The 11,025-nt window shown below is 37.4% G+C and overlaps 1 protein-coding gene and 1 non-coding gene across 2 annotated transcripts in view; both read right to left on the bottom strand.

Moving 5' to 3' along the window:
• The window catches only part of LOC107048591 (RNA pseudouridylate synthase domain-containing protein 2), a 222,949-nt gene that overhangs the window by 51,068 nt on the left and 160,856 nt on the right, over positions 1-11,025 (bottom strand). The gene's annotated exons all lie outside the window — the stretch shown is intronic.
• On the bottom strand, positions 5,402-5,475 carry Trnak-cuu. Its single transcript has one exon. It is a non-coding gene; the product is annotated as a tRNA-Lys (tRNA).

Raw genomic sequence — 11,025 nt, 5'->3', positions numbered from 1 at the left:
CCCCCTCCCCCTTTTCGTTGATGTACGTTCCACGTTGTGCACGTATTCAAGAGACAAGACAAGAGAAGAGGAAACGAGCAAAGCAGTGAAGATTTTCGAGAACCTTATGAGGGAAACTTTAACGCGTTCTGAAGACCCCCGCAGATGCGCACCTGCTTTCAACCCTTTCTCTTTGCTCTCTTTTCTCTTATTCAACAACTGCCACACCACTGACTTGCATAATTCCCAGTTGAGGGGTGAGTGAANGCCAAAATTTTTAATTCTCCTTTTCCTCAATCCATCAAAAAGAACAGATTCCCCTCCAAATTCCCAAGCGCACAGCCCCCTCATCACCCCCACTCACCCCCAATCCCAAAATTCCTCCTTCACTGAAATCTGACATTGTCCGACACATNTCTTATTCAACAACTGCCACACCACTGACTTGCATAATCCCCAGTTGAGGGGTGAGTGAATGGCGGCCTGTGGAGGGGGGGGGGAGGGGAGGAGGAGCTTCCGGACGCAGAGGCCAGAGATGTTCAAGAGGAATTTTCGTTCATGCCCGGGTGAATGCAGTAATGCTTCTCTCCTGACTTCGTATCGCCTTAACACGGCGAAACTAAACGGTGAAAACCAGCTTTCATGAGGGGGAGGGGGAGGGGATAATTGTGAAGGCTTCAACCCTGTAATATACGCGACAACAATTACCCTGCGTTAATTGCGAATGAAACTCTTGTGTCGCGTTGCATGTGGGGTGGGAGAGGGCGGCAGTGAGACAGGGTTGGAGTTTGAATTGAGGATTTGGTGGAGGGAAAGGTGGAATTTTGGAGGGATTGTGAATGGAGAGTTGGTGTTTTGAGGATGTTTGAATTCGGGGAGATGGGGGAGCCGGCGAGAAGTTTGAATTTTATTTGGATGAATTGCATTATGCGCTTTCGGGGGTGCGAGGAGTTTCGGGAATTGCGGGGCGGGTTGGGTCGCGAATTTAGGGGATTATTGGCATTTTTTCGTTTTTTTTTCTGTTTAGGTTGGGGAAATTTATTGCAGTTTGATCTCGTCGTTGGGTTTTGCATTCCGTTGAGTTTGTAATAATTGGATCATGAAATACATGTAAGCTGTAAATTTTTGTTCAATCGTGAAAATCCAGAAAAATTGTAAACATCTGAATAATCAGAGAAGAAAGGGTTTGATTTTCAAGAACATGTCATCGATTTTCAAAAAACTGTCAGCATTTAGGGGTGATATAGTGGACTTTGACGAGAATAACCCTAATTATCAGTGATTTCTATCACTGAAATTTGGTGATAGATTCTTAAAAATTAGTGGCGATGTGACTGGAAATTAGTGACAAAATCTCTGAATTACAGAATTTTAAAGTCGTTGAGTTTCACAATTGTAAACGCCTATGGGGAAATTAGATTATAGTATTATATATTCCTATGGGGAAATGATATTTAAAATAATTGGAGATAATTTTCAGAACAGTGACATTAAATTTGATTTAGGGGGGAAAATGATGAAATTTCATACTTCACTAAAAATTCAAGTAAAGTCCTAATGTTTTAGCGGCAGAAAGACGGAAATTTCACGATTTACATGAATTATCAAGTAAAGAATGAATATTCACTGCCAAATTCACTTGAATTTTGAAGGAATTTCTTTAAAATTCTCGGAATTCGAGAAACTTTTAAGGAATTCTCTAAAAATTCAGAGGAATCTGGAATTCAAGAGGAGATTTCTCTGAATTTTTCTGATTTTTCATTAATTTTATCGGAATAATTAAACTGGAATTAACAGTTCCCACGAAGTTTTATATGAAATCATGAATTTTTAAACAAAATATGAATATTCAATAGTACATTACACTGAATCTTCAATTAATTGAAAAATCAAACAGATTTACCTCTATTTTCCTGCGTTTTACTACTTTTCATGGAATAAATGAACTGAAATGTCCACTTTCATTGATGCATCCATAAAGTTTTTAATTTCCAATTACGAAATTCCTGAAAATTTCAGTGGAAGTGATAAAAATTCCTGATAATTCTTTCAGCTGAACATTTTTTATAAAAATTTATGTACTGGCATCATAAACATTACAATTTGCACACTTGAAAAAATTATTGTGTAGCACCAAAAAAATTAAAGATCAACACCGGAAAAATTACAGGGGGCACCACAATTTTTCTGGTCCCACACGAGAATTTTTTCAAGTATGCGGATTATGTTTCATTTATGGTGGTTAGCACATGAATATTTCTAGAGAACTTTTCTCCGTGTGGGAGAATTCAGCCCAAAGCCTTCAAAAGTGTGCCCAATTACCCATGAAATTAATTTTGTATTCCAACAGTGTTCCTCCCCCTCAGAAAACCCCTCATTTTCGATTCATCAAAGCTAGCACTATCTCATAAACAACGTGATGAACATGATCCTCATCCCCAGGAAACGAGCTCACCATAAAAATTAATCCCCACAAATGCCCCATTGAAAAAATTTGAATACCCAACAAAGAGCGAACGCCGTTATCAATTTCAAATTTCCTCAAACGTTCGCCCTTTATCTCCACCTCCCTCACACACCACCTTCTAATCACCTTACCCATCACAAACTCTCGCTTCCCCCGTCGGACTCCATCAACCTCCCTCAATTTTTAAGGTAAATCGATTCTCCACAATTGAGCAGAGGGAGAAAAACAACGGGATAATCGGAAAAATCTGAATTTCCGGCTGTTGATTATTTTTGGTCCCTGGCACCGAAATCGGAACAAATTGGGGTGGGTCTGGCCGACGGCTAATTTCCGGAGCAGTCACTCTCATCGGTTTCTACGTATGCCGATGTCATGAGTACAATGAGGAGAAAAAAAAATCCCCCGGAAAAATGAGGAAAAGGGGGAGTAAATACTACGGTAATTTGTAAGCGCTCTGCGCTCACAACCCGTTGAGTCTGTCGTAATTATCCTCAACTTCGAAAAGCCTCTCTGCCATCCCCCACCCCGTCCCAAGGACTTTTTCCCCCAGAAAGTTGTGTAAAAAAATGAGGGATTAATGTTTGTACACAAGACCCTCGCTGAAGTTCATGGAATCCACTCGATTATTTCAGCGCAAACGTCAGCTTCGTTATTTCATTTTTGTTTGAATAGTTTTTTAGCAGAGCGTCGTTAACCGTAATGCATTCGGCTCTAACCATTCCTCTTCAACCGATCACTACCAGACGATTGAAAATTCACCTCTCGCTGGATGGAGTTGCTCTGCCTCGCTCGCTCCCAAACTATTCCCTGGGTAATGAGAATTGATTTCATCCCATTTATCGTTGTCGTGTGCTATACTCGTGGCAATCTGGGGGGTATTTATTCCGGTTTCTTTCGGGGTAATTGGGAGAGGAAGATACTGAGGTGGATTATGCAGTTGTGGGGTTATTGAGATGATTCTGGGGGAGGGAGTTAAGGAACTTCCGCAGTAAGTGTATGGGAGCAGAACGAAATGGACTGCAGAGCTGAAATTTTGAGAATATATTCTTTGAATGATTACAAATATCCTCCCGAAGTCTCAAAACGTTGAACCACGTAGATTGCTGAGGAGAAAATATGAAAAATATGTCATTAACACCGAGTCTTATGGCACCACTTTTTCAAAAATCATAAAAAAATAATCGACAATGGAATAAAAATCCAAACGGTTCACGAATAGAACCGTATATATTTCAGTAACGTATCCCCACAATTTCATTAGCCGTCACTACAGGGATTATTTCAGTAGCGAAGTCGTAAAACGGTTTAAGTCGATTTTGACTATTGGCCAGTTTTCAGTGAATATCTCGGAATCTAAGAAAGATAGCTAAATTTTTGTCAAGACCTTTTTTGTAGCACTCAATTTGCTCTAGAAAAAAGGTTATCACGAAAAATTCGTTACCTCCTTCGGATTCGGAGATATTCTTCAAAAACTCAACTAAGAGATAAGTTGACTTGAACCGCTTTACTACTTCGCTGCTGATTTGTAATTATTGAAAATGTATGGCATAGTTTGGGACTTTAGTTACGTTAGAGTAAACTGATGGCTGAACATGGCAACGTTGAGGGAGGTTAGAGCGCGCGCGACGGAGGCCATCGTGTGAACTCAGCGAAAGCATGTACTAGATTCTATAGTACAGTATAGGATTTTATCGGGAGACAAGAATACCAACTGCGTTAAACAAAAATGCGTGGTTGTCAAATCTCTCATGAAAATTTTTATTTGTTAANCGCGCGCGACGGAGGCCATCGTGTGAACTCAGCGAAAGCATGTACTAGATTCTATAGTACAGTATAGGATTTTATCGGGAGACAAGAATACCAACTGCGTTAAACAAAAATGCGTGGTTGTCAAATCTCTCATGAAAATTTTTATTTGTTAAAAAATTCGGATAAACATTATTTTGAAAAAAAAATTATTTGGAATTGATTACTCATGAATAATAAGTATAAAGAAACCTAACCGACGAAATTTCAATCCACCCATGAACTTCTCGCAATTTCATTATTTTTTTTTCAAAGGATGCAGCAGCGTGTCGGAACCTTTGATATTTTCACCCACTCCATAGGCCCAAAATTTACTGTGGAAGTTCCTTAATTTGGGATGGGGACACTGCAGGATACTGAGAGAAAAAATTTTCTCAATCGAGAAACTGTATGTCCCACGTGAGAGTATTTGATGGAGTGGATGGATTTATTTGGGGGGAATTATCCAACTTGATAGAAGAAAACTTAATATCTTTTAGAGAAATTGAATTTCTGTTGTGATCATCAGAAATATCCCTACAGACTGTTAGAAATTTTTTGAAATTTCATGGAAAATATGATAGTAATTCTCATGAGAGTGGCATTGAATCGAATTTAGGGAAAAAATGGTTAGGAAATTTCAAGTTTTAGGTAGAATTTAACGAAATTCATGAGTTTTTAGAAAGAGTGAGATGTAAATTTGACAACTTCATTGAATTTTCAATGGAACGTGAATATTCAGAAACAAAATGACAAGAATTTTCAATTTTTCCCTCAATTTTCCTGATTTTTCTGAATTTTCAACAGAAAAGTCAAGTATTTTAATAATTTTCAGGGCATTTGAACCGAAAATTAATGGAATATTTGATTTTTCAATGACATTATTTCCTGAAATTTCAGCGGAAATTAAACATGATAAAAATTTCTAGGATTTGGCACGGAATATACAGACGAAAATTTTCAACAGTGCACTGTTAAAAAAAATTGATTGAATTTTCCGGAGAAATACCTTGAATTTGATTTAAAGCTAAAACATCAATGGAATTTCAAGTTCATCTGAAAATTCAAGTAAAGTCCCAATTTTTCAACCACAAGGAGACGGGAATTCCACATTTTAAAAGAAAACAATTATAATTGTATAAAAAAAAGATTAAAAAAAAGAAAAAATACCGCCCGACGTGGGGCTCGAACCCACGACCCTGAGATTAAGAGTCTCATGCTCTGCCGTACTGAGCTAGCCAGGCTATGTTTGCAAAGGAGCTCAGGATCTATAAGAGTCGAGCGTAAGTGCCCCCGAGATAACCTTAAAATTGAGCTCTACTCTGCACTACTCAATCGAACTCCGAGGAATGATTTATTTGCATCAAATGAATCAAAAATTTATTTCATTGAAATAAAGGATTATTACCTGTTAATGAATTCATTCTTATCGCCGTTTAGACAGTCATTCCATTTTTAACTATTAAAGTCTTGATTTGCATCATGCAAATGTGTGTGTATATTTAAGAAACTATTTATTCGACGTGATGTATTTTTAAATTCGAATGAAAGCTTCGTAATAGGTGCTCTGAATAAATCCATTCATTTGTTTCAATTAAATCATTTCTCTGGGTTTGATTGAGTTGTGGGAGAGTTCAATTTTCATTATTTTTCATTACTACGTTCTAGAAATTGTTATGATATCATAGTTCCATTGAAATTTCAAGGAATTTTGTGATTGACAATTCAGAATTTTATGGAAAAATCAATGGAAAGTATAAATTTCCATTCTAATATTCCATAAAAATTGATTAAAAAAAACAAAAATTGGTTTTCTGCAGGAAAACAATAGAAACCCCCCCGGTTCACCCCCTACATTTCCTCCTCACCCGATTATCCTTAAATTTCAATTATAACAATCATGTTGCTCTGGAGGATGTCTATGTTGCACACGATTAAGTATTTTATTCATTATTAATTTCTTCATTTTTCCTGAATTTCTTATTTTGCAGGGAAAAGAATTTCGACTAATTTTTCAATGCTGATAATTATTGAGGGAGTTCACTCGAGGTCATAACTAACATGATAATCTTCTGGAGCATCATAATTGACATCGTTGAAACCTAATGAAGATTGCCTGGGCATGACTCCACTGGCGAAATACGGTATTGAAACAATAAATACTTCTCTGAAGCAAATGGACATTTGGCAAAGATGATTTTTGTTCTCAGTGTAGCGTTCCTTATCAACTAAAATAATTTCTCCAATCGTTTTCCACTTGGGCCTGACAAAATAATTAAAATGTGAAGCTTCACGACACCTGAACAAGCACAGATTTCCCTTCGTGTGATGAAAATTTCCAATGAGTGGATCAGAACTTTCAACCAAGATGTTCAACAGTGTAGAACTAATCCCCTCATTTTCCGTAACACCCATTTCTTTCCACCCTCTCTCTCTCATTCCTCCCAAAAATTTTTTAATCCCCTCACCCAACAATCCTCGTATCAACATTACAATAGTGGATTGTCGAGTATAAAGGAAATAGCCGTCAAGTTTAAAGCCTCCTAAAGTGGTTACAATGAGGTAAATTCACGGGAGGCAAACTAAACGTGCGGAATAGGATTGCGAGTTTGATCACAGTTGTAGAAGATCCCAGAGGGTGCGTGTTTCTCATGCCACTGTGTTTCATAGTCCTTCCCTCCAGTTTCCCCTCGCCACCTCTTTTCCTGTCCTCACCCTCCGATTTACCCACACATCGTGGAGGGACGATCGATACACAGCTGAAACACAGCGCGGATGTTCCATGGCAGGGCTGTGTCCTTGGTTTACGACTCGTAAAGCCCTCAGTTCTGGGCTACGATCGCTATAAATGTCCTTCATTTCGTTGGGTCGTTACGATCTTCACTATGGTTTTTTTCCCCTCTCCCATCAAATGAATAAAAAGGGTAATGACACTGAGCACAGCCAATAAAATAAGCATCGAATGCTGGAACAGAAGAGGAATGGATTTTTTATGGGGAAAATATCAGTGCCCGATGTTCGGCTGCATCCCAGGGATCATAAGTCACAGGATTAAATGAAATTTTGATGAGGGAGTGAATGATGTTTTGTATGTTATCACAGCTTCAAATGGAAAGTCGATTGAATAAATTGAATTCTGTCAGGGTTCTTCTACAGCATTCCATTTTGCTTTTTGCTCAAGTTCTGGTAAAAATTATGTAAGTAATCTTGAACCTTCATCTCCAGCTTTTAGTGCGGCTGTAGGAATCAATCTGCTCGTAAAAAGATTTGCTGATATTGACATTGCGTGGTAAATGGATAAAGGTCGTATTGACCATTTTGGGATTTTTAAGTCAACGAAGTGGAAACAGGTCGTATAAAGCTAATGTAGGGAACATGAAATCTGGACGATTTGGCCTGTGTAGAATCATTTTAACCCAACTTTTGAGGACAATTTTTATTGTAGCTCACGTTCTGATTGACAAATTAACAAATTAACAAATTAACAAAATATTAGTTGAAAATTACCAAGAAAATAATTGTTCGGTTCAAATTTGAAAATCATAAACATGAACAATTGCTCTGCTTTCATGCTGTGCTTTCAACAACAATGAAATATTTAACTCAAGAGGCGGATCATTCATACAAGACGGTGCCGTTTCAGTATAAAAATATCTTTTATGGAGGAAGTTTATCAAGAAATGTTTTGTCCCTAAGTTCATTTAAGAATTCACTCGCTTCAATCCTGAGATATTGTAAAAAATAATTGGCAATTAAATCTGGAGATGATTTTTCAATGAATATCTCTGAATATACGGTAGATGAAAAAAATTTTATAACAGCTTTTTTGTAGATCTCCTTCTGCTCTACAAAAAAGATTTATACAAAAAATTCTCTATTCCCTTTAGATTTCGAGATATTTATGAAAAACAATTTTTTTGGGAGGACAAAACTTTGTTTTTCTCTGCATTTTACCTCTGAGATTGTGAGAAAACCACAAATAAAAATATGTTTTTGTTGTAAAATTTTCTAAATTTTCCGATGAAAAAATTTAAAAAACAGAGAAGAGTTGGAAACGACCCGAAATGATCGTTTCAAATTTTCTTTTTGTGTTTTCCATTTTGTGTTTTCCAAAATCCATACATGAAAAATAATATTTTTTTCGAAACGTTGAGAAACTTTCCCACGAAATCTACGGGTTCAAATTTTTTGTTATTCTGAGTGTATTTTTTGTCATTCTTCTCCTTTTGGACTATACTTTCCGATAAAAAATCGAACAAAACTTTTAAAATGTTGAGACAATTTTTCACACACACAGAATTGGCAGATTCGCTCACAGAGATTACGAGCTCCCCCGAATATTAAAACATTCTCGAATGCGATTTCATTCTCATTCCCTTGTCGATAATATCGAATTTTGCAAATAAAAGGAAATGAATAGTAAAATATTCACCACAAAGTTCCTTAAGATATTGGATTCTTTCAAACTGCGAAGTGAATCCCTAACATCATATTAAGATTTCAATTACCCCCTTACGGACGAGCCCCTTTTGTTGCCAAGCGTATTGTGCGTTCAGTACGAAACGAATTCGCTTATTTCTAATAAATGAAAAATTATGAAACCGATTTCTCATTGAAGCTACAGTCGTTCGGTTTCCAACTTTGTTTATATCTGCTCAACTTATTCGTCGTGGATTCCGACGAAAAATCAATTTTGAAAGCAAGCGTCATTCCCATCACTTTCTCAGTTTTCAAAAAAATTCAATTAAAATAGAAAGGGAACATTCGATTTTCCCTTCTCATAATTTCGAACCCTTCATTATTCCCATTGAGACCGCTATTTACCACTGTCTCAACACGTGACCTTATCATCCCATCTCACGTATAACTCCCCTTTCTTATCCGTCATTCGCTTTTATTCGCCACTCTCATTTGCACACAACTCGAGGTCGGAGGAATCTAATTTACCCAACTTTCTTTATTTCTTGAATCATCGTTATTTTATTCAGGTATGTATGAGGACTCCCATATCGATTTCCCATGGAATAACAACGAGTTGGACTGCTCAGAAGTCGGAAAATAAAGAAATTGCGTCGAAGTTAACTGAAGCTCAACAGAAAAAAAAATGAAACTTAGATGCAACCGAGGATCAACTGCAGCCTCATGGCCTGGCTCTCACCATCATCGTCAGGGATCTGCCAATCTCGTGACGTAGTTCCATGTAAGGGGTGTCTCGAAATCAAGGGAAATATCTTGAGAGTACACTGTTGAGGCGAAAATGTCTTTTCATGCAACATTGTCTCAACGTTGGTAGCCAACATTGCCCCAACGTTGATAGCCAACATCACCCTAACATTACCTGAACATTGGTTTCAAAATAAATTTTTTCAATAGCAGGTGATGCAATCAATCTCATGATCGCACTCGGTCTAGATGGCAATGGGAAGAATATTTTAAATCACAATTGAATTCATTTAAGCAATTATTTTTTCAGTTGTCATATCTAATTATGTTCTTTATCTCTATCATTCAATTATCTAAAATAGTCTATTTCGATACGAGTTCGTAATAGTATATTACGTGCTAAGGCGGAGAAGTGCTGAATTCAACGCTGGTGGAGTACAGGCGCACGAGGCACGTGAGTCGGAGACGAGGCCGCCGAAGGCGGCCCCCCCCCCACTGAAGAAAAAACNTCAGCACTCGACGCCGAAGCACGTATACTATTTTTTATTGCGAAAAGCCCGTGGGGGTTGGGAGTGGGGGCGTGGAGCGGGGTCCAGGGGGCGCAGCCCCCGGCGGGGGGGGGTGGGGGGGGCGGAGCCCCCCCCACTGAAGAAAAAACAAATTGCAAAAGAAAAAAAAAATCAAATGCATTTAAATTTCCCCGCCACAGCCGGGGAACAACAACTCCAAGAGAAGCCAACAAATCACCATCATCTCTCTGTAATCGTATTCCCCAACCTGTGATCAACGACATCTCACCAATTCCACTTCATGATGTCTCACCAGATCCTGCTCCAAATCTACAGTTGAATCAACTTCTACGTTCCCATCCAAATATCAATCTCAATTTTTACAATTGCTCAAATTTTAAAGTATTTGATAAAGAAAATAAGGAAAATAAGTGAATCTCGAGATCTTAGTTGAGATAGATGGGCATAACTGATTGTTTTGTTAGATTTTATTATTTAAACTATGAGTATTATTCTTGCGTTTACGTTGTAGTTTATTTCAGAGTTTCAATAAAAAATTTTCTATGAAATGATATTTCTAATATTATTATTATCAAAATTAAGATTTTTTAATAATTTATTTTTCATTTTAATTTTCAGGTGTATTTTCAAATTTAAAATTTAACAATTTTGAAGATAATGAAGGGGATTCACTGGCTGAATTTATCAGTTTTTATATGTAGTTTTATATTTTGGTACATTAACGCTGGGGTGGCGCCACACGTTTTTCAGTCCTAAGGAGTGCAATTCTCACTTTTTCACTCCTAAGTAGTGCATTTCTCACTTTTATACTGCTCAACGGTAAAAAGACCTACTTCTCATGCTTAACTACCGTCGGTAAAAGAGCCCTTTTTGGGCTTGAGCAATGAAAAAGTGTTTATTGACCTGTGGAAGGTGTCCCAAAGGTTTAAGAACACTTTTCCCACGAGTGACGAACCCTACTTTTCATCATGACGTGTGGAATATTTGAACTCCTAAGGCCAAAGTTAGTTACACTGTTAAAAAATGTTGTCTGAATTTTCCGGTACGTTTTTGGAAATTTTTATCGAATTTAATTATCGCTGAAATTTCAAGGAATTTCGT

The sequence above is a fragment of the Diachasma alloeum genome, unplaced genomic scaffold (assembly GCF_001412515.2).
Source record: "Diachasma alloeum isolate Michigan unplaced genomic scaffold, Dall2.0 Dall_scaffold_00195, whole genome shotgun sequence".
Classification (NCBI taxonomy): Eukaryota; Metazoa; Arthropoda; class Insecta; order Hymenoptera; family Braconidae; genus Diachasma; species Diachasma alloeum.
Note: the sequence above shows the minus strand (reverse complement) of the source record. Positions and strands in the feature narration are given on the sequence as shown.